General features: G+C 39.2%; 1 protein-coding gene across 2 annotated transcripts in view; it reads right to left on the bottom strand.

The window, feature by feature from the left end:
- Window positions 1-22,379, bottom strand: part of LOC121377024 (oxidation resistance protein 1-like) — a 135,551-nt gene that overhangs the window by 112,830 nt on the left and 342 nt on the right. The gene's annotated exons all lie outside the window — the stretch shown is intronic.

Raw genomic sequence — 22,379 nt, forward strand, 5'->3', positions numbered from 1 at the left:
ACTTACATAAAATTATAAAATGTCAACAGATTATTTTAATGAGGGAGGGATGGTACAATTATGATACGAATATTTAAAATTGTAATGTGATACATATAAGACAGACAGACAGACAGAGAGAGACAGTCAAATGTATTCAGTAAAAAGGTCATAGGCCCATAACAGAATCAGAAACTATACTCTTCAAAAGAAGAAACGCAAAACCACATTGTCGTAACATTTGGAGAATTGATTTAATTATTGAATGGCGAGTCCGATAATTACCAAATGTTGCAGGATTGTTCACAATTCACTCTAGTCCATTGTGAGTAAGTGATAGGACACACCACCAAGGTCAAGGTCATCTGGAGTCAATACCGGGTGTGGCCTCCGCATGTGTTGACAACTGCCTGGCACCGCCTGCCCATTGAAGCAACCAGAGTACGGATGACGTCCCGGGGGATGGTGGCCCACTCGGCCTGCAAGGCTGCTGCCAGCTCGGGCAGGGTCTGGGGCTGTGGTTGTCGCTGTCGGAGGCGTCGGTCCAACTCGTCCCATAGATGCTCAATTGGGTTCAAATCCGGTGATATCGATGGCCAAGGAAGGACATTAATGTTGTTGTTCTGTAGGAAAGCCGTTGTGAGACGTGCTGTGTGAGGCCTGGCGTTGTCATGTTGGAACACTGCGTTGGCGTTGGCCATAACTGGAACGATGTGTGGCCGGAGGATCTGGTCAATGTAGCCCTGTGCATTCAGGTTGCCCTGCACGTGGACCAGGTCAGTTCTGCCAGTGTGTGAGATGGCTGCCCACACCATGACACTACCCCCGCCGAATCTGTCCACTTCCTGCACGCAGTTTGCCGCATAACGTTCACCACGACGCCTATACACGCGACATCTTCCATCATGACGTCGGAGCAGAAATCAGGACTCGTCACTGAACCACACCTGTCTCCATCGCAGTTGAGGCCATTGTCGATGAATCTGGCACCACTGCAGTCGGAGTCGACGGTGTTGTGGTGTTAAGATGACACCTCGAACTGGACGTCTGGCACGAATTCCTACCTCACGTAGGCGGTTCCGTACGGTCTGGTCGGATATCCTGCGCAAACCTGGTATTGCTGCGGCTGTGGAGGTGGCAGTAGTCAATCGTTCCCGAAGGTGGCGTACCCGGATGTAGCGGTCCTGCCCGGGGGTAGTGACCCTTGGTCGACCGGATCTAGGGAGGTCACGTGTTGATCCATGTTGCTGGTAACGGTCCCACAGTCTGGAGATGGTGCTTGGGGACACATGGAATGCCCTGGCAACGGCCGTTCTGGATTCGCCTACGTCTAGTCGGCCGATGGCATTGTTTCTCTGCGGTTCACTGAGACGTGGCATGTCCTGGATTGTCAACTGTCGGCCAGATACAGAGGCCAGGCAAGCGAACACCCTGCACTTTTATACTGTCGGTGTTCATGTTGCACATGCAGACAACGCACGTGCAGTGGTGACATGGTTTGCACATTGCTGCGTTTTTGCGAATATTCACATTTTGGAACTTTATTGTACAGTAGCTGCGTTTTATCAAATGTAACTGTGGGAATGTGTTTGGGACATGCAATGACCTTATATTCACAAAGCATGAACCGGTAGGAAACATAAAATCGGAGTTATAACCCATTTGTACCCTTTTGCGTTTCTTTTTTTGAAGAGTATATTATACATTTCTTGTGCGTATGTGTAGTTAACATTTAAGCATGACCAGTAAATTTTTAATCCACACTGGTCAGTGTGAAATGTGAGTTTTTAAAAATTCTAGAACCTTTGATATACATACAGAAGTAGGGTAGTAGATATTCAATCATGGCTACAATCTAATTAAAATTAGCTCCACTATTACATGTGGATCTAACACCAGCCAGTTGGAGCTCATGTCCACCAATCAAAACCTTACTTGCAGAATTATGCCAGTGATTTAAAAATAATTTGAAAACATTCCGAATTATCCTGAGGGTATACATGTTTCGTGTGAATTACGAATGCCTTAAAACATGTTTTATTTTATAAAATAAATAATTTGTAATGTAAAACTGAAGACTGATTTAGTTTTTTCAATTTTTATAAATGAATAAATAATTTTTCAATGTAAAATTGAAGACTGATAACCCATCCTGTACGTATTGGTATGTTTCGCGTACTGCGGCCACTAAAATAGACTCGCCCGATATTTTTAGAATTTGTATGCTCCCAAATAACGTTATAAAAGTGTGATTGGTCAATATTTAAATTATTATTTACAGACGAAATGTTACCTGGACATTGGAGACTACGCAGTATTGTTAGAAATCTGATTAAAATTAGTTCTACTGGTCTAAATAAGGCATTTGTAATTCACATGAAACATATCGTATACCCTCAGGATAATTCAGAATGTTTTCAAATTATTTTCAAATCACTGGCATGATTCTGCAAGTAAGGTTTTGATTGGTGGACATGAGCTCCAACTGGCTGCTGTTAGATCCACATGTAATAGTGGAGCTAATTTTAATTAGATTGTCATGGCTAGTGAATTTTAAATCACCAAGCCCATGGTTAGTGGATTTTGTTTTTTAATTCTAGAAGACCTGGATTTTAGTTCAAGAAAATAAGTTATTATGAAATAATTCAGCAATACATGTATGTATTATCTGTTTGTACTTAGTCTAATAATTTTATACTTCCTTTTCAAATTATTGTTTTGACATTATGTAAATATTTAATAATAATAAAAATTATTATTAAAATACTATAGGTATAAATTATTGTTCTGACATTATGGAAATATTTAATAATAATAAACATTATTATTAAAACACTATAGGTATATATTTAACTTTTTGTACATCATAAAGATAAAGACATATATGAAATAATACATCCACATTTTCTGATGTCATAATATCTATAAAGGTTTGCAATGAATGATTTCTTTTTATAAATTTAGAAATATGGTGATCTCTTAGTACATCATCATAATGCTTACATACATACATACAAAATATGGAGTTCATCCCCAATATAGCGTAATCCATGATCCAGGCCATATGGACATGCACTCTTTCAGTGTTGGCTATGTTGTTCTATCTTTCTTAGTCAACGGCAAGTATAAGGTTACTACATGTAAATCCTGAACAATGCAACTTGTGTAATCTCTTAAATGATATGTATCACAATGTATCCTATAACTTACCCATAATATCCATATCATAAAGTCATTTGATATTTACCATCATTAACCTGCATAATATATACTATATTTATCCTGTAATTTACCCATAACATCCATGTCATAAACCCATTTTATATTTACCATCATTAACCTGCATAATATATACTATATTTATCCTATAATTTACCCATAATATCCATGTTATAAACCCATTTGATAATTACCGGTACTATTATTATTAATCCGGCTAATATATACTGCAGATCCTGAAATTAATGAGATCATAATATTAATGCGAAATATGCGAGTTCGTGTTATTCGCATTAATAATATGAAGCATTCATTTCTATGTTTTGTCTGTGTCCCACTTTATTAAAACAAAACAAAGATTAAAATTCCAATATATTTATACAACACAACTGGCAAAAGCCGACACGATCCATCGCGCCTAAATGGGTTTTAGCACAATAATCCTGAGGTGTTAATTTCAAGACATATGACTGGCTGCTCCTAGGCGATGACCAGGTCACCAATGCCATACATCCAATAAAAAACAGCATGGTGGAAATCGACTACACTGTGACGAATAGTTAACCTGGCAATCATGTGTCTGTGACGCGTAAGTCAGCTACAAGTGCAACGGCTGTAAATATCTTTTAGTCGATAACAATGTTAAAATTTGCTTAAAACCTGGTTTTTGAGGATATGTAAGAAATAGAATAATACATTCGTGCCCATTAGATACCATTTATCTCACAACTTGTTGTCTAAAAATGTAACAAACTCGCTCTAACGGCCACTCATAATATCCATGTCATAAACCCATTTATATTTACCATTACTAACCCACTAATCGTGTTTTATAATATGTAAATATTAACCTCGTCTACTTAATTGGTATTTGTCTCGGCAGATTCTTAACAAAAAACAATTAACATACAGGTAGACTTGTTTGATATTTACAGAGGAAGATTCCAATAAAATTTTTATATGTTCAAATTTATTACTGAAGCATCAAAATTTCATTTCATAAAAGTTAGAATGTTTGTTTTGTTTAACGACACTCCCTCATTCATTTCAACTTATTTCTGTATTTCTGTGTTTATATTCCAATAAGGTTCAAGCACGCTGTCCTGGACACACACCTCAGCTATCTGGTCTGTGTGTCCAAGACAGGGCCCAGTTTTACAAAACATCGTAAGCCTAGTTTTGTACGTAAACGTAAATCTACGATTAAACCACAACTCTTATTACTATTAAAAATATAACAAATATAGTACAAAATACAATTACAGTGAAACCTCTCAAAACCGGACCCTCTGTAAACTGGAATTCCCTCAAAACCGGACGTTTTTCATGGTCCCTGTTTAAAGGCATATTGTCACAGACCACTGACCTATTTAATGATCTAACAAAGTATTACCTGAACAAAAATAATTTGATTTGTCCCTAAATGTACTTTATTCAACAATCTTCACAACCACCATACTCCATTTATTAATGACATTTTGTAAAAATAATTCAATTATGGCAATGGTCCATAATTCAAAAACTAAAACTGCAGAGAGGGATGACATGGATTTCATTCCATCATGGTTCAGTTAAGGTCATGTGATAGCTAGTTTTGGTTTCCAACAGATACTGTAATTTTTATTTATTATCCATTTTTAGAGAAATAAGTTCCTTAAATCTGTGACAGTATGCCTTTAAATATCTGTGCAGAAGAGAACCTATGTAAACCAGATACCTCTTAAAACTGGACTTTTTACTTGGTGCCGAGCGTGTCTGGTTTAGAGGAGTTTCACTGTATTCAATTTTCTTTTGTCCTTAAAATGCTCCATCTTTCATAATGGATGCCAAACAAATATAAACGTGTGCACGGTAGTTACGATGTTTTGTGAAATTGGCTCCAGAGGGTCATGCAATGAAAGAGAAGTCAGTGTGGCGGCCTTACACCTACCCATCGAGTCATTAAAACTCACTCTGGGTGGGAGCTGGTACCGGGCCGTGAACCCAGTACCTTCCAGCATTACAATTTACATATATGTCCAATAGCTTAACCATGAGATCACCGAGGCCGGAACCGACAACCCCTAGAGCACACTGTTTCAATAATCATTAGCTATCACATGTCAAACATTTGGTAATTATGACATATAGTCTTCAGTTAAAATTTGTTTTCTTTAATAACATCCCCGAGCACACTGATTAATTAACGCCTACTAAAGTCAAACATTTTGTACTTCTGACAGCCTTCAGTTGAGGATTTGTTTCATTTAATGATACCACTAGAGCACACCCATTGATTAATTAAATGGATGTCAAACAAATCCTGTTAAGGTTCACGCATGCTATCCAGGACACACACACAGGGCAGAGGGTTGGTGGTTAGTGAGAGGGAAGTCAGTGTAGTGTCCTTATGCCAACTGATTTCTTGCTTCAGCCAGTGCACCACAACTGGTACATCAAAGGCCGTATGTGCTATCCTGTCTATAGGATGGTGCATATAAAAGATCCCTTGCTGCTAATCAAAAACAGTAGCCCATGAAGTGGCGACAGTGGGTTTTCTCCCTCAATATCTGTGTGATCCTTAATCATATGTCTGACACCATATAACCGTAAATAAAATGTATTGAGTGCGTCATTAAAAAACCCATAACCGTAAATAAAATGTATTGAGTGCGTCATTAAAAAACCCATTTCCTTCCTTCCTTATGCCTACTGAGCTGTTAAACAGATAGCCTGCAGTTAAAAAGTTTGTTCTGTTTAAACATGACACCACTAGAGGACACTGACAAATTAATCATCAGCAATAGGATGTCTGACATGTATGGTCATCAGATAAAGCACTATATTCTTCAACTAGCATCAAGGGATCTTTCATGTGCACTTTCTTAGACAGGACAGCACATACCACAGCCTTTGATACAGTTAAAGTTTGCTTTGTTTAACAACACCACTAGAGCACATTGATTTATTAACCATCAGTTATTAGATGTCAAATATTTGGTATTTTGGATGTCAAACATTTGTTAATTTTGACATATAGTCTTAAGAGAGGAAACCCACTACATTTTTCCATTAGTAGCAAGGCATCTTTTATATGCACCATCCCACAGACAGGATAGCACACACCACAGCCTTTGCTATATCAGATGTGGTGCAATGGATGGAGAGAGAAATAGCCCAAAGGGCCCACCGACGAGGATAAATTCCAGACCGACCGTATGTGCCGTGGAACGAGAAATAGCCCAGTGTGCCCACCGATGGTTGGTTGGATAGATGGATGGATGGATGGGTGAATGGATGGATGGATGGATGGATGGATGGATGGATGGATGGGTGAATGGGTGAATGAATGGATGGATGGATGGGTGGATGGATGGATGGATGGATGGGTGAATGAATGGATGGATGGATGGATGGATGGATGGATGGGTGAATGGATGGATGGATGGATGGATGGGTGAATGGATGGATGAATGGATGGATGGATGGATGGATGGATGGGTGAATGGATGGTTGGATGGATGGATGGATGGATGGATGGATGGATGGGTGAATGAATGGATGGATGGATGGATGGATGGGTGAATGAATGGATGGATAGATGGATGGATGGGTTTGAATGAATGGGAGGGTGAATGGATGGATGGATTGGTGATTGGATGGATGGAAGGATAGATGGGTGGATGGATGGATGGATGGAAATGGATGGATGGATGGATGGATGGATGGATGGATGGACGGATAGGAGAGTTGGATGGGTGGGTGGATGGATGGATGGATGGATGGATGGGTGGATGGGTGAATGGGTGAATGAATGGATGGATGGATGGATGGATGGATGGATGGATGGATGGATGGATGGGTGAATGGATGGATGGATGGATGGATGGGTGAATGGATGGATGAATGGATGGATGGATGGATGGATGGGTGAATGGATGGTTGGATGGATGGATGGATGGATGGATGGGTGAATGAATGGATGGATGGATGGATGGATGGATGGGTGAATGAATGGATGGATAGATGGATGGATGGGTTTGAATGAATGGGAGGGTGAATGGATGGATGGATTGGTGATTGGATGGATGGAAGGATAGATGGGTGGATGGATGGATGGATGGATGGAAATGGATGGATGGATGGATGGATGGATGGATGGATGGACGGATAGGAGTTGGATGGGTGGGTGAACAGTTGGATGGGTGGGTGGATGGATGGATGGATGGATGGATGGATGGATGGATTGAGTGAGTGGGTGGATGGATGGATGAATGAATGGATGGATGGACAGATGGATGAGTGGATAGTTATATGGATGGGTGAATGGATGAAGAGAGAAGTTGGTATACATGTAGTATCCTTACACCTACCCACTGAGCTGTCAAACTCACTTGATTGGGAGCCTGTAGCGAGGTGCGAACCCAGTACCTAGCTATCAGCTGTATGACTTAACCATCGAGGTTGAGAAATACTCCAGTTAATATTTCCACACTGACATGAGTTTACAACTGTACGTCCTAATTAGACCCACAACACTGGAACACAGCAGTCCGTATCTACATGCAGAAAACATATATATCGGATGTCCTTACTGACCACAAACATCTGAAACACAAGAGTAACACTTACAGGGCTCGAAATGGCCTGTGGCCAGGTCGCCAAATGCGACCAATGTACCATTTGGGCTACTTAAATATTAAAAAAATAATGGCATTAGTCGCCCAAATAATATTATGTGGGCAATCTTCTTTAGAGCTATAACATATGAGCCACTATTAATATTTGCATTCCATGTTAAAATCTTGCTCATGGTTTTCTTACCATATTTTGCTAACATCCATTGTTATTTTTTGGGCCACCATATTTTTGGGCGAGTTTCAAGCCCTGACTTAGATGTCCATGTATGACCGGCCTCAGACATAAGATTGGTAGGTACATGGTTCGTATCCCACAACCGGCTCCTCCCACCCAGAGCAAGTTTAACATCTCAATCGGCAGATGTAATTACGGCAACTACACAGACTTCTCTCTCACTAACCACCAACCCTCTGTCCTGGACAGACAGGACCGGCCTCGGTGGCGTTGCGGTAGGCCATCGGTCTACAGGCTGGTAGGTACTGGGTTCGGATCCCAATCAAGGCATGGGATTGTTAATCCAGATACCAACTCCAAACCCTGAGTAAGTGCTCCGCAAGGCTCAATGGGTAGGTGTAAACCACTTGCACCGACCAGTGATCCATAACTGGTTCAACAAAGGCCATGGTTTGTGCTATCCTGCCTGTGGGAAGCGCAAATAAAAGATCCTTGCTGCTAATCGGAAAGAGTAGCCCATACAGTGGTGACAGCGGGTTTCCTCTCAAATTCTGTGTGGTCCTTAACCATATGTCTGATGCCATATAACCGTAAATAAAATGTGTTGAGTGTGTCGTTAAATAAAACATTTCTTTCTTTTTCTTTTTTGGACAGACAGTTCACAAACTAAATGTGTATGCCAAGGACAGCGTGCTTGAACCTTATATGGATTCATCAGCACAAAAGTAACTATAAATGAAATGAAATGTGTATATAACACTGTCGTAAAACCAAATACTAGAACATGGCACTATAACAGTCACTAGAACACTCCACTAGTAAACGTAGATAGGTGATCATTCTGTCATAAACCTTAGAACAAAGAAGTACCACAAAACACTAGAGTATATCACAAATACTAGAGTATTCCTGAGTATCAAAAACAATATAGTATCACAAACCCTAGACAATAACAAACACCAGAGTATCACAAACACTTAAGTGCCACAAACACCAGACAATCACAAATACTAGAGTATCACAAACCCTAGAGAATCACAAACCCCAGAGAATCACAAACACTAATGAATCACAAAAACCAGAGTATCACAAAAACTTGAGAATCACAAATCCTAGAGAATCACCAAAAACAGAGAACAAAACCGCATAGAATCAGAAACCCTAGAGTATCACAAACACCAGAGTATCACAAATGCCAGAGAATCACAAACCTTAAAGAATGACACACGTGAGAATCACAAACCCTAGATAATCAAACACCAGAGTATCACAAACACCAGACAATCACAAACACCTGAGAATCACAAATCCCAGACAATCACAAACCCTAGAGAATCACAAACACCAGAGAATCACAAAACCTAGACAATCACAAACCCTTAAAAATCACAAACACCAGAGAATCACAAACACCAGAGAATCACAAACCCTACAGAATAAAAAATCCTAGAGAATCACAAACCCTAGAGAATCACAAAACCCCCACAAGAACACTGAAGCCAATATCAATAAATGGAGATGACCACATCCACAACAGATCACTCACTGACTCGGTCTGACTGCCTGCAATATGGATACAATGTTCATCTGGATATGATACGTTCACCACCACTCAACACCTGAAGCTTGTTCCTTCTCCAGCTGGACTTGGCCCTGCAGACACCGTGATTGTCCACCCCAGATATCGATGACATCAGACCATTTGGGTTATCTGTAGAGGTCACAGGGACCTCGCCAGAGGTCAGGCACAGTATCAGGAACAGTCCGATAGGTAGTCAATTCATTGTGGAGACTGATAAGGTGGTGGTGGGGGAGGGGGGTGAAGCTCTTTATCGACAGTATCAATACACTGGACACATATATCAAAGGAAGGGGTGACTGTTCTTTAACAATTCATGTAGTTATCAACAGACCGACACATATATTAAAGTAATAAATCTTATGGCAAACATCTCCTCCCATCGTTAGTGGGAAGAAGAACAATTGCAGACAAACACGTGATGGGATACCTTTCACTGAACGTTCACTCATGTTTTCACTTACTGATTTTCGCTCATATACCAAAAAAAAGAGAGAAAAATGTTTTGTTTATGAACACCAGTAGAGCACATTGATTTATTGATCATCAGCCATTGGATGTCAAACATTTGGTAATTCTGACATATAGTCTTAAAGAGGAAACTAGCTACATTTTTCCATTAGTAGCAAAGGATCTTTTATATGCATCATCCCACAGACAGGATAGCATATACCACAGCCTTTGATTAATATACCAGTCTTGGTGCACTGGCTGGAACGAGAAATAGCCTAATGGGACCACCAATGGGGATCGATCCTATATGTAAACCGACAGTGCATCAAGAAAGCTACATCCCGCCCCTTTGCACAACTTTTTATTCAATGCCACCTATTTAACAAACATTGAATCATGTTTTCAAATATTATTAATTTGCGTTCATGTACCACTTACATCCAATGTACATCCAGTAGTGATGGTCCGATTAATTGGAATAATCAAAGATTGGTTGGTAAAATCCAAATTCCAACTAATCAATTACAATTTCTGGTAATCGATTATAAATGAAGATACACGTACCTTATCTTACAGAAATTGCCGAAATGAAATGAATGGTATAGATAAAAACGGTAACTACAAATTTTAACTGTATTATTTGTGGATTGATCTGCAAAATGTAATGTTTATACGGCGTTACCATTTTGCATAAATACATGATGCAGAGGCATAAGAATGTGCCAAAAGGATGGGGCAAACACACACACATTATCATACATACATATATACCATCGCTGCTGCTACTGTACGCCAGTGTAATATACATTATATATTATACCCTACAATAAAAAATAGTTAAACAAACTTACATATTTTTAACCTTGAGTAAAAAAAGGTTTAACATGTCGACAACCGACTATAACCGATGATTGGTCAGTTGAACTAACCAATTATCAAACATGAAAATCAACCAATTCCCAGGACTAACATCCAGAGTTGTCAGCTACTTTATGCCACCTATATTGAACCGACTGACTGGGGGGTCTTGTTTACATAATGTGTGCATGTTGGTAACCTTGTGACATGTATGTTATGGAAAGTTCATCTTTGATAGCTGACCGGTGTATGTGGTCTTGATAGTTAAGATAAACCAGTGAAATTATGTCATTCTTCAATTTCCACTTCAACTTTGGCTTGTCTGAGTCATACATGTAAGATATCATGGGCGTAGAAAGGTGCCAAAAAGTGGGGAGGGGGCAACACACATACACACAAACACACATAGTATACATTGATTATTTAAGTAATAAAATGTAATAAAGAAAATAAGTGTTGAATGTATAATTATTAATCCTGAGCAAATCAATAGAATTAGAATGGTAAAAATGTAACACGAGCAACCGTGGAATTGCCCATATACATACATACATACATACATACATAAACATATTTTTAAAAATTGCTGCTCCCACAAAGTGTGGGGGCACATGCCCCCTTGCACCCCCCACTTCCTATGCCAGTGCATATTCATGGCAGATGGCAACTGTCAGCTATAATGTCATTTCACCAGTTACTTTTATTCTATTTAATGTTTGTTTTGTTTAATGACACCACTAGAGCACATTGATTTATTAATCATCGGCTACTGGATGTCAAACACATGGTCATTTTGATACAGTTATAGAGAGAAAACCCGCTACAATTTTTTCCTATTAGTAGCAAGGGATCTTTTATATGCAGAATACTTCTAATAACTGTCATACACTACACCAGGTAATGCGTTATCTGTCACTACAATAACTCACAGACTACATCAGGTCATGTGTTATCTGTCACTACAATAACTGTCATAGACCACACCAGGTCCTGTGTTATCTGTTACAATAACTGTCATAGACTACGCCAGGTCATGTGTTGTCTGTAACAACAATAACTGTCATAGACCAGGTCATGTGTTATCTGTTACAATAACTATCACAGACCACACCAGGTCATGTGTTGTCTGTCACAACAATAACTGTCATAGACCAGGTCATGTGTTGTCTGTCACAACAATAACTGTCATAGACCAGGTCATGTGTTATCTGATACAATAACTGTCATAGACTGCCAGGTCCTGTGTTATCTGTTACAATAACTGTTATAGACTACACCAGGCCATGTGTTATCTGTCACTACAATAACTGTGATAGACTACACCAGACCATGTGTTATCTGTCACTACAATAACTGTCATAGACAACACCAGGTCATGTGTTATCTGTTACAACAAGCATTCTGAGAGTACTGCTAGAACAATACATGTCTCCTACCAAGTCCAACAAAAAAAAATTCTTATCTCCTTAGTTCATGGGCCATAACTCTGTGAAAAATGGGTAAATCACCCTGAAAGTTAGACTTGGTCTGTGACAGTACATGATAAAGCTATATTCAAAAGTCCATTTCAATACCTTCAGGCAATGCAAAGAAAACATCTGGATCTGTCATGAAAGTCAAACTTTATCTTTAATAGTATATGATAAAGCTATACACAAAATGTCAGCTGAATATCTCAAAACATTGTTAAAAAAACATTCAGGGAAAACTACACGTATATGTGGGATGGAGGGACAGACATAACTGCCATAGACTACACCAAGAAAGAAGGAAGGAAATGTTTTATTTAGTGACGCACTCAACACATTGTATTTACAGTTATATGGCGTCGGACATATGGTTAAGGACCACATAGATGTTGAGAGAGAAAACCAGCTGTCGCCACTTCATGGGCTACTCTTTTCAATTGGCAGCAAGGGATCTTTTATAGGCACTATCCCACAGACAGGATAGCACATACCACGGCCTTTGATATACCAGTCATGGTGCACTGGCTTGAGCGAGAAATAGTCCAATGGGTCCACCGACAGGGATCAATCCTAGACTACACCAGGTCGTGTGTTATCTGTATCTGTGGACAAACATCAATTAATTATTAATCCCCTGCAGAATCACTTCCTATACTGCTCTTGTAATTATCTGAATCAATAAACGCTGTTTATAGTCACACGTGTTTAGAAATGACGCAAACACACCTGTCACCGACGAGTAATAACTGTTGTAACAGGTGACAACATGTACGTTGATGTTATAAAAGTCTTCGTTTATTCTGTGGCATAAATAAGCTGTAATAGTGAATAGTCATAAAATAATATACTGCGATGCAATTTTGTATGCAAGTTTCAGATAACACTATGTCAAACTTGTACAAATAAAATGTTCCCTAATAAAACACAGAGAGAGAGAGAGAGAGAGAGAGAGAGAGAGAGAGAGAGAGAGAGAGAGAGAGAGAGAGAGAGAGAGAGAGAGAGAGAAAGAGAGAGAGAGAGAGACATATAGAGAGGGAGGGAGAGACAGACAAAAAGAGACAGTGAGTTATAGGAGAGAGAGAGAGAGGGCGAGAGAGAGAGAGAGAGAGAGAGAGAGAGAGAGAGAGAGAGAGAGAGAGAGAGAGAGACAGAGAGAGAGAGAGAGAGAGAGAGAGAGAGAGAGAGAGACACACACACACACACCACAGACACATACATGTACACACACAAATAACTGCTACATGTAGATCAAAGGCCATGGTATGTACTCTCTGGACAACCTTTGGAAAAAAGCATATAAAAGATCCCTTACTGCTATTTAGGAGTAACGTGTGGCAACAGCAGATTCCCCTCCCTTTCCACTCATTCTCTCTCTCTATCTCCATCTGTCTCTCCATTTCTCTGCTACATATTTTCTTTTTCTCTCTCTCAATCCCTCCCTCTGTATCTTTCCCTCCCTCTCCTTTTTCTGTCTCTCTCTTCTCAACACAAGTGTCAAAATAAAACAAAATACTTGTAGTTCAAAACATGTTGAGGTGGTGTTACATATAAACATACATTCCTCTCCTTTTTACACTCAATTCACTCACTTAACTCATTTCACTCACTTAACTCATCTCCTCACTTCCAACCACCTCCTCCCAACCCCTCCTCCTCTTAAACTGTAATTACCTCGCACCACAAATTCACTAACATTCTATATATTCCAGCAGTTTTTGGCGCCAAGTTTCGTGTGAGGTCTTTTGACCTGATTAGTCACGGACTGTATATATATGGCAGACGGCTGGACACGAGCTGAAATCAGCTCCTAAATGTTTGATGGAGTCTTTAGTAATTCTCACAAGGAGCTCGCTCGCTTGCTCTCTACGTTTTACAGTTGCCGGTCTGCCATTTACCACCAGCCATTTAGCGCTAGCCTCATTACAGCACAGGAACCGGCCAGATTCAATATAATCACCTTGTCTATTGATCAATGATGTCCGACAGCTATCAAGGGTAAAAACCTAGTACGTACACCCTATAGTCAGGAAGAGAAGTGGGAAGTGTTTACTGTAAGCCAAATGATGCTGGCGGTGTATGGGCAAAATATTTTTAAAAATTCAAACAAAGAAACAGGGCTGAAAGGGACATTCCCTAGTTTTTTAACACTAAGGCATATTTTTTACTATTAGAACCGTTTTGGATAACGTAAATCAAACTTTGCTTATATTTTATTGTTTAGATTATCTATTTCTGTACATTCAAAGTGTTTTTGGTCATCCTGGTGTTTTAATATCACAAAATGTATTTCTCATATTTTTAAAATGCATGCAAGTCTGAGAAGTAATAGTTATGGAGTTGAGTTTTAGTCTATTTTTAGAGGGTATTTCACCATTTTAAAGTCACAGACTCATGTTTCACTCAATTGTAACTTTATCCAAATGTGCTACAGGTTTGTAGATTAACAAAACCTGGTGTGCATTTTCATGGGCTAAAACTAGTGTCTGTCTCTTTAAAATAGCAGTCTAATTGTTAAATCGAGCAGGTGAAGTGGAAATTTACATGCCAAAACCACCCAATAAATCACAGGTAATTTTTCTTAAAGACTGATGTGTATACAATGATCTCATCTGTTAGGTGCTACATGTATTTAGCTTATGATTCTTCTATATTTTAGACCGGCCTCGGTGGCGTCGTGGCAGGCCATCGGTCTACAGGCTGGTAGGTACTGGGTTCAGATCCCAGTCGAGGCACAGGATTTTTAATGCAGATACCGACTCCAAACCCTGAGTGAGTGTTCCGCAAGGCTCAATGGGTAGGTATAAACCACTTGCACCGACCAGTGATCCATAACTGGTTCAACAAAGGCATTGGTTTGTGCTATCCTGCCTGTGGGAAGCGCAAATAAAAGATCCCTTGCTGCTAATCGGAAGAGTAGCCCATGTAGTGGCGACAGCGGGTTTCCTCTCAAAATCTGTGTGGTCCGTAACCATATGTCTGACGTCATATAACCGTAAATTAAATGTGTTGAGTGTGTCGTTAAATAAAACATTCCTTTCTTTCTTTCTGCTATATTTTAATTCCATAATGATCTGCATTACATCCTAGAAGGGATTTAGCTCAGTTGACTGGTCACTTCAGGGCTTGCATTGGAGAATCGAACCACTTCGATGGATCCATTACACTGAATGGATTTTTTCTCATTCCAACTAGTGCACCACAACTGGTTTAAAGGCTGTGGTATGTGCTTTCCTGTCTGTGAGAAAGTGCATATAAAAGATCCCTGCTGCATTAAGAAAATTTAGTGGGTTTCCTTTTGATTATGGCTAGTAAATTTTTTTTAAATCACTGATCCCATGACTAGTGGATTTTATAAAAATTCTAGAAGCCCTGTTTGGGGTTTTTTTTTCAAAGCTTTATAGGATACATGTATACCACCAAATTAAATCCCATAGACAACAATAGTAACATATGTGGCTAAAAGTTCTACCTGCAGTGTATCAATCGACATATACATCGCAGATATAAATACTATCGCACCCAACACCCTTAAAGTGAATTAGAAAAAAATTGGGGGTCAAGCTGTTCATTTCTGAGATAACAGGTAGCATCTATGACTACCCTAGTTTTGCACAAAATTCGAGTACATTTTTTTTTTACAGGTACCCCATACATGTTTCTGAAGCACAAGGCTACTTGACACATTGGTACTAGATGAAATAAAATTGCATAATTGTTTTTACAACCAACACACTCACATTTATTACCAATCACAGAACTTGTGGTATTAACTGCTCTATCAAAAGTTTGGTGTAACCCAAACTGTGATCCAACAGGACGTTATTCGGTTTAATACTACCTATTGGGTTTGAGGTTATTGTGTTATCAATATCCCAAGCGACAACTTCATAAAGTATTAGTGATAAGCTTTGGACTATAGAGTAATTGTCAAACTGAAAAAATGGTGATCCAGGGAAACGTTATGAAATCAATAACATCTGGTGCAGGCAACAACATAAATGTATCCTTGTCATGATCATACATGTATAATACACATTGTCACATACAAGTACCATGCAAATAAATGCACATTTTCTGGGTTTCTGCATGAAGCAGTGTTAGAAAAAAAAAAAAAAAATTTGTTTAATGACACCACTAGAGCACACTGATTTATTAATCATCGGCTATTGGATGTCAAACATATTATGGTCATTTTGACACAGTCTTAGAGAGGAAACCCGCTACATTTTTCCATTGGTAGCAAGGGATCTTTTTTTTTTCTTTAAAGAAGAAACCCGCTACATTTTTCCATTAGTAGCAAGGGATTTCTTTTTCTTTCTTTTATCCCACTGCCCCCTTTCCTTTCTCTCCTTTTAATTCCATCTCATTTCTTTCCGATCTGGCAACTCCTCCTATCTTTCAACTTCTTTTGCTGTCCACCTCCACATCCCAGTCCTTGTCTCTCTCTCTCTTATATGCACTATCTCACAGACAGGACAGCACATATCACAACCTTTGATATACCGGTTATGGTGCACTGGCTGAAACGAGAAATGGCCCTTTGGGCCTACCGATGGGTATCGATCCAAAACCAACCACACAACAAACGAGTGCTTTACCATTGGGCTACATCCTGGTCCCCCATACAAATAAATGCAGATGTTCATAGTTTCTGCTAGTGGGCATGTATGAAGCAGTGCTAGAAATAAGAAAAGATTGTCACTTTTTCCACCAGACAAGTACAGCTAAAAATGCACTTGTCCGCCAACATTGTCACTTGTCAAAAGCGTCGGAGGTGTGATTTGAAATTGAACACTTAGTTTGTGTGTACATTTTTTTTATTGGAACACTAAATCATAACCTTGCTGTCACATTCTTTACAACACTGTGTAACTTTTCAACAATGCGACATCTCCAATGTCAGGAATGTCTCAGGGCTCTAGGCATGCTCCAAGTTGACACCACCCAGCGAATTGTTGCCCGTAGACTTAATGTGTCACAATCAGTCATTAGCCGAATGTGGTCCCCGATATCCAACAAACCAGAAATGTGGATGATCGTCCCCGTTCAGGATGGCCAAGGGCCACAACTCCAATTTAGGACCGCTTCATTAGGACTTACATGTTGAGGAATCGAGATCAATCAGCCAATCAAATCACAAGAGAACTTTACAGTGTCTGGTCGCAACAGACTGCATAGAAGTAACACCCATGCATGTTGACCATACATAATGTTTTCTGATGAGTCCAGATTCACACTAGACTTCCATGATCGATGACAGCATGTCTGGCAACATCCCGATTTGGAGGAGGATCTGTTATGGTGTGGGGTGGCATCACCATGACTGCCAGAACCCAGCTACATATTGTTCATGGAAGGGTTACTGGGCAGTACTACCGTGACAACATCCTTGCACTGATCGTTGTGCCCTTCGCACATCAGGTTAGACGCCATTGTATTTTCAGGACGACAACACCTGTGCTCACAAGGAGTCTACTGGTCACTGCGTATCTGCAGCAACAGAACATCACCACACTACCATGGCCAGCCCTAACCACAGACCTTTTACTCATTGTGCACATGTGGGACATCCGACAATGTTTCCGAGAACCAACTTGGCTGACTTAGGAGCCGCTCTCCTAGAGGAATGGGACAACAACCCCCAAATGTTATTGGATGTTTAATCAGGAGCATGCCACGTCAGATTCATGCATGCTTGGCAAACCGTGGGGGCTTTACCCAAGTGCTACTAGTGCAAATATTGAAAACGTCAAATTGACAAGCACCACCTCTGTTGCCTATCTGTGTCTTCTCCAGACCTACATCACTATCCTGGCTATAATCTTTAATGCCAATCCCTTGTGCTTCTGTTTGACCATTAATTAATATTGCAATAAGAATTAATACATCTCTGTTATACTGGGTTAGATTTGAATATCCCCTACTTATTTTGCACATTATACATACAGGAACATCTGTGGCACTGGTTCAAATCCACCAATTACCAATTTTTTAAAACAATTGGCAAATTTTATTTTAATTTTGCAGGAAAATAAATGGATTTTTGCAATTTTCTACGTTTAAAAGATAATTTGTTGAAAGTTTCCTTTTAGCCAAAAAGCTGGTTTTGGTAATTTTAATAAGACTGAAATACCTGTAGCCTTTATCTAATAATTAGAAATAATCTCATCTCCTGTTACTTGACTACATTGTCATGGTTTCTGCCAGAGGGTAAAATGGGTATGGTGCCATATATACCCACATTTTTTGGCACATTTTATTAAAAAAAATTTAAGTTGACCGTGTGACAAAATTAACAACTCTTATCATTACTGTATGATTTTCTTAACCCTGACCCTAAACCTAACCTATTTTCTTTCCCCCACCCTCCTCCCCTATCGACTGTGGTTGCATTCAGCACACACATTGTATATGTTCTATTTCATAGCGCCAGACCCAAATATTTCTTTCTCGCAGAAACATTGATTGTAAATAAACTTGGCAAGAAAATAATTGTCTGGTTTTAACTTGATTATAAAGTTAAATAAGTAAGGTAGAACAGCATGGATGGATTATAGGTAAGGGGGATAATGTGAAAAAATAAAGAATGCAATTTTGTTTTTAAAAAAACAACAAAAAAAGCTACATGTAAAACAAATGACAGACTTTGCAATGTTATCTGTAGTGGAGAGATCAAAGAATAGTACTTTTCCTTTGTTGTCTGTGCCACACATCTGTCAACTCTCACACCGATTAAACATGCATGTACAGCAAAACCTCTCAAAACCGGAATTCCACCAAAACTGGACATTTCTCAATGGACGTTTTTTTAATCAGTACAGAATGTAACCTCTCTAAACCGGACACCTCTTAAAACTCGACATTTTACTTGGCATCAAGGGTGTCCGATTTAGAGGGGTTTCACTGTACATGTATATCAGGGCCATGTTCCACAAAGCGATCTTAGAGTCAAGATCTTGACTGCATAACTACATGTACCTTATGCTAAGATCGCTTCGTGGAATTTGGACCGGCCTCAGTGGCGTTGTGGTTAGGCCATCGGTCTACAGGCTGGTAGGTACTGGGTTCGGATCCCAGTCGAGGCATGGGATTTTTAATCCAAACACCGACTCCAAACCCTGAGTGAGTGCTCCGCAAGGCTCAATGGGTAGGTGTAAACCACTTGCACCGACCAGTGATCCATAACTGGTTCAACAAAGGCCATGGTTTGTGCTATCCTGCCTGTGGGAAGCACAAATAAAAGATCCCTTACTGCTAATCGGAAAGAGTAGCCCATGTATTGGCGACAGCGGGTTTCCTCTCAAAATCTGTGTGGTCCTTAACCATATATCTGACGCCATATAACCGTAAATAAAATGTGTTGAGTGCGTCGTTAAATAAAACATTTCTTTCTTTCTTTTGTGGAATTTGATTGCATCAAATTCAAGGTCATATAAACATTGTGCCAAAATATGTACGTTCAAAATAATCACTCCCAAATCAAGTACAAACATACACGACTTGAAAACACTTAAGCTTTAACAAACCAAACAATTTCTAGAAAACCACAGATGGACGGACAGATAAGACAGACAGACACGAAACTTATAGTTCCCTCTGGTTAGACTGGTAGGGAATTAATAAACTTTGAAAAAACCTCATGATAGTCATTGTTGCCGTTGGTTTAAAAACAAGCAAGATGGAAGAGAATCAAGGCAAACCTTTCCTTTAAACGAAGGGCATGAAGACAAAAATGATTTCACTCTATGGCCTTGGGATATAGCCTGTAGATGCTTTTTGTCATATCAGCCATGATAATTCTACTGTTGAGAGCTAGGACTATTTAGCTAGGGCTGCAAAAATAGACTTGCCTGTATGCCCGAAATGAATCTAAAAAACCTGTCAGATACACGAATACCAAAAACAGCTAGCGTATCGGATATCTCATAAAAAACTTTTTAAATGTATTCTATTGTATTGATATCCAAATTAGTAAACCATTTTGAACACCATTGTGGTGTTGTCTGCAATGGGAAGTCACCGCTATTTTAACTTGGCTTATAATCTCAGTTCAGAAATCCATGTTTGTCTCTGACTGAGATAATAGTCTACGTCAATTTTATAGCATATTTCCCCCATGTGTTTAGAATCTATTCTAATATAGTCTGATTGATGCTAAAACACAAATAGAAACACTGTACATTCTACATCATACATGTTCGTGTTTCTGCCAGAAATAATGTTTGGGTATGGCGCTGTGAAACTGAATATTTACAATGTGTATGCTCAATGCAAATGTAGCCGATAGAGGGTATGGGGGGCCTGCCCCAGAAACTCTCTAAGAAAATCATACAGTATTGATAAAAGTCATTAATTTTGTCAAAAGATCAACTTAAAAAAATAAAATCTGCAAAACATTTTGTGTATGGCGCCATACTGATTTTACCCTCTGGCAAAAACCCTGCATGTATTTTTTATACATTATTTCTTTTGGAACACACAATCAGTCAATCTTTTGTAATCTTTTTTTTATAATACAAATCACAATTTCTTTTTAATATGCAAGACCGTTTTTTCATCTTCGATTGTTCTGATCACTTAATTTCCCTCTTTTTATTGGTACTGCCAACAACCTTCTTTCTACTTACCTAATGCTGCATTTTGCAATGATATTTTTTTGCACTCTGGTCCAGTCATCTGTGTCTACATGTACGTTCCGTAAACATATATTGAATATTGCATATAAACATTAATTCAATAAATACAACCATAATGGAGCCTACCACCTTTGTTACTTATAATTATTGAAGTGGTTCTATATATATATATATATATATATATATACATATATACACAGCAGTTAATGAAGGAGTAGGGCGGGAAGTAGCCCAGTGGTACAGCACTCGCTCGATGCGTGGTCTGTGTGGGATTGATCCCTGCAAATGAGCCCACTGAGCTATTTCTCGTTCCAGCCAGTGCACCACGACTGGTATATTAAAGGCTGTGGTATGTACTACCCTGTCTATGGGATGGTGCATATAAAAGATCCCTTGCTGCTAATCAAAAAGAGTAGCCCATGATGTGGCGACAGCAGGTTTCCTCTCTCAATATCTGTGTGGTCCTTAACCATATAACCGTAAATAAAATGTGTTGAGTGCATCGTTAAATAAAACATGTCTTTCTTTAATAAAGGAGCCTAGCTATCAACATGTACAGAGCATTCATATTTTTGTGGGGTGGGGAGGGTGGGTGGAAGCTCATAGTAAGACCACCACTCCATATCCGCATGTATGAATCTATGATGTAGATGTAAACTCCTGAACTGTATAGTTTTAAATTTTAAAACAATGGGAAGGATGCAAAGGTAAACCAGGTAGGGCACTTGTTATTGTCGACAACATCCAATTTTCAAGGTCGACACAACAGGAAGTCAGGATGACAGCCATATCAGTTGGTGTTGGTGGGCGATAGTAAATTCAGAGCCTGTGACTGCCATAAAGCAAATATCCACATTTTGAAAATAAAGAAGTTTGTTTTGTTTAACGGCACCACTAGAGCACATTGATTTATTAATCATTGGCTATTGGATGTCAAACATTTGGTAATTTTGACATATATAGGCCTATAGTCTCAGAGAGTTACATATTTCTATTAGTAGTGTTAGGGATCTTTTATATCATTATGTAACATCTCACAAAGAGGATAGCACATACCACAGCCTTTGATATACCAGTCGTGGTGCACTGAGCGGAATGAGAAATAGCCCAATGGGCCCACCGATGGGGACTGATCCTAAACCGACCATGCATTAACTGATCAAGCGAGCACTTTACCACTCAGTTCACTGGGCTACATCCCAGCTCTTCCATATTTTCAAGGCATTTAAACTGGTAAAATATATTGTATTTATTTTATGCTAAAACTGTGAGCTATTATAGTGAAAAATTTAACAGTTTTCATTTGTTAAAGGTTCTTCATAGTTTAAAAAACACAGTCATAAGTGACAAAAATCTAAGTATACATGTACTATGTAATATGTACACGTGCTA

Source organism: Gigantopelta aegis, chromosome 7 (genome assembly GCF_016097555.1).
Source record: "Gigantopelta aegis isolate Gae_Host chromosome 7, Gae_host_genome, whole genome shotgun sequence".
NCBI classification, from domain to species: Eukaryota; Metazoa; Mollusca; class Gastropoda; order Neomphalida; family Peltospiridae; genus Gigantopelta; species Gigantopelta aegis.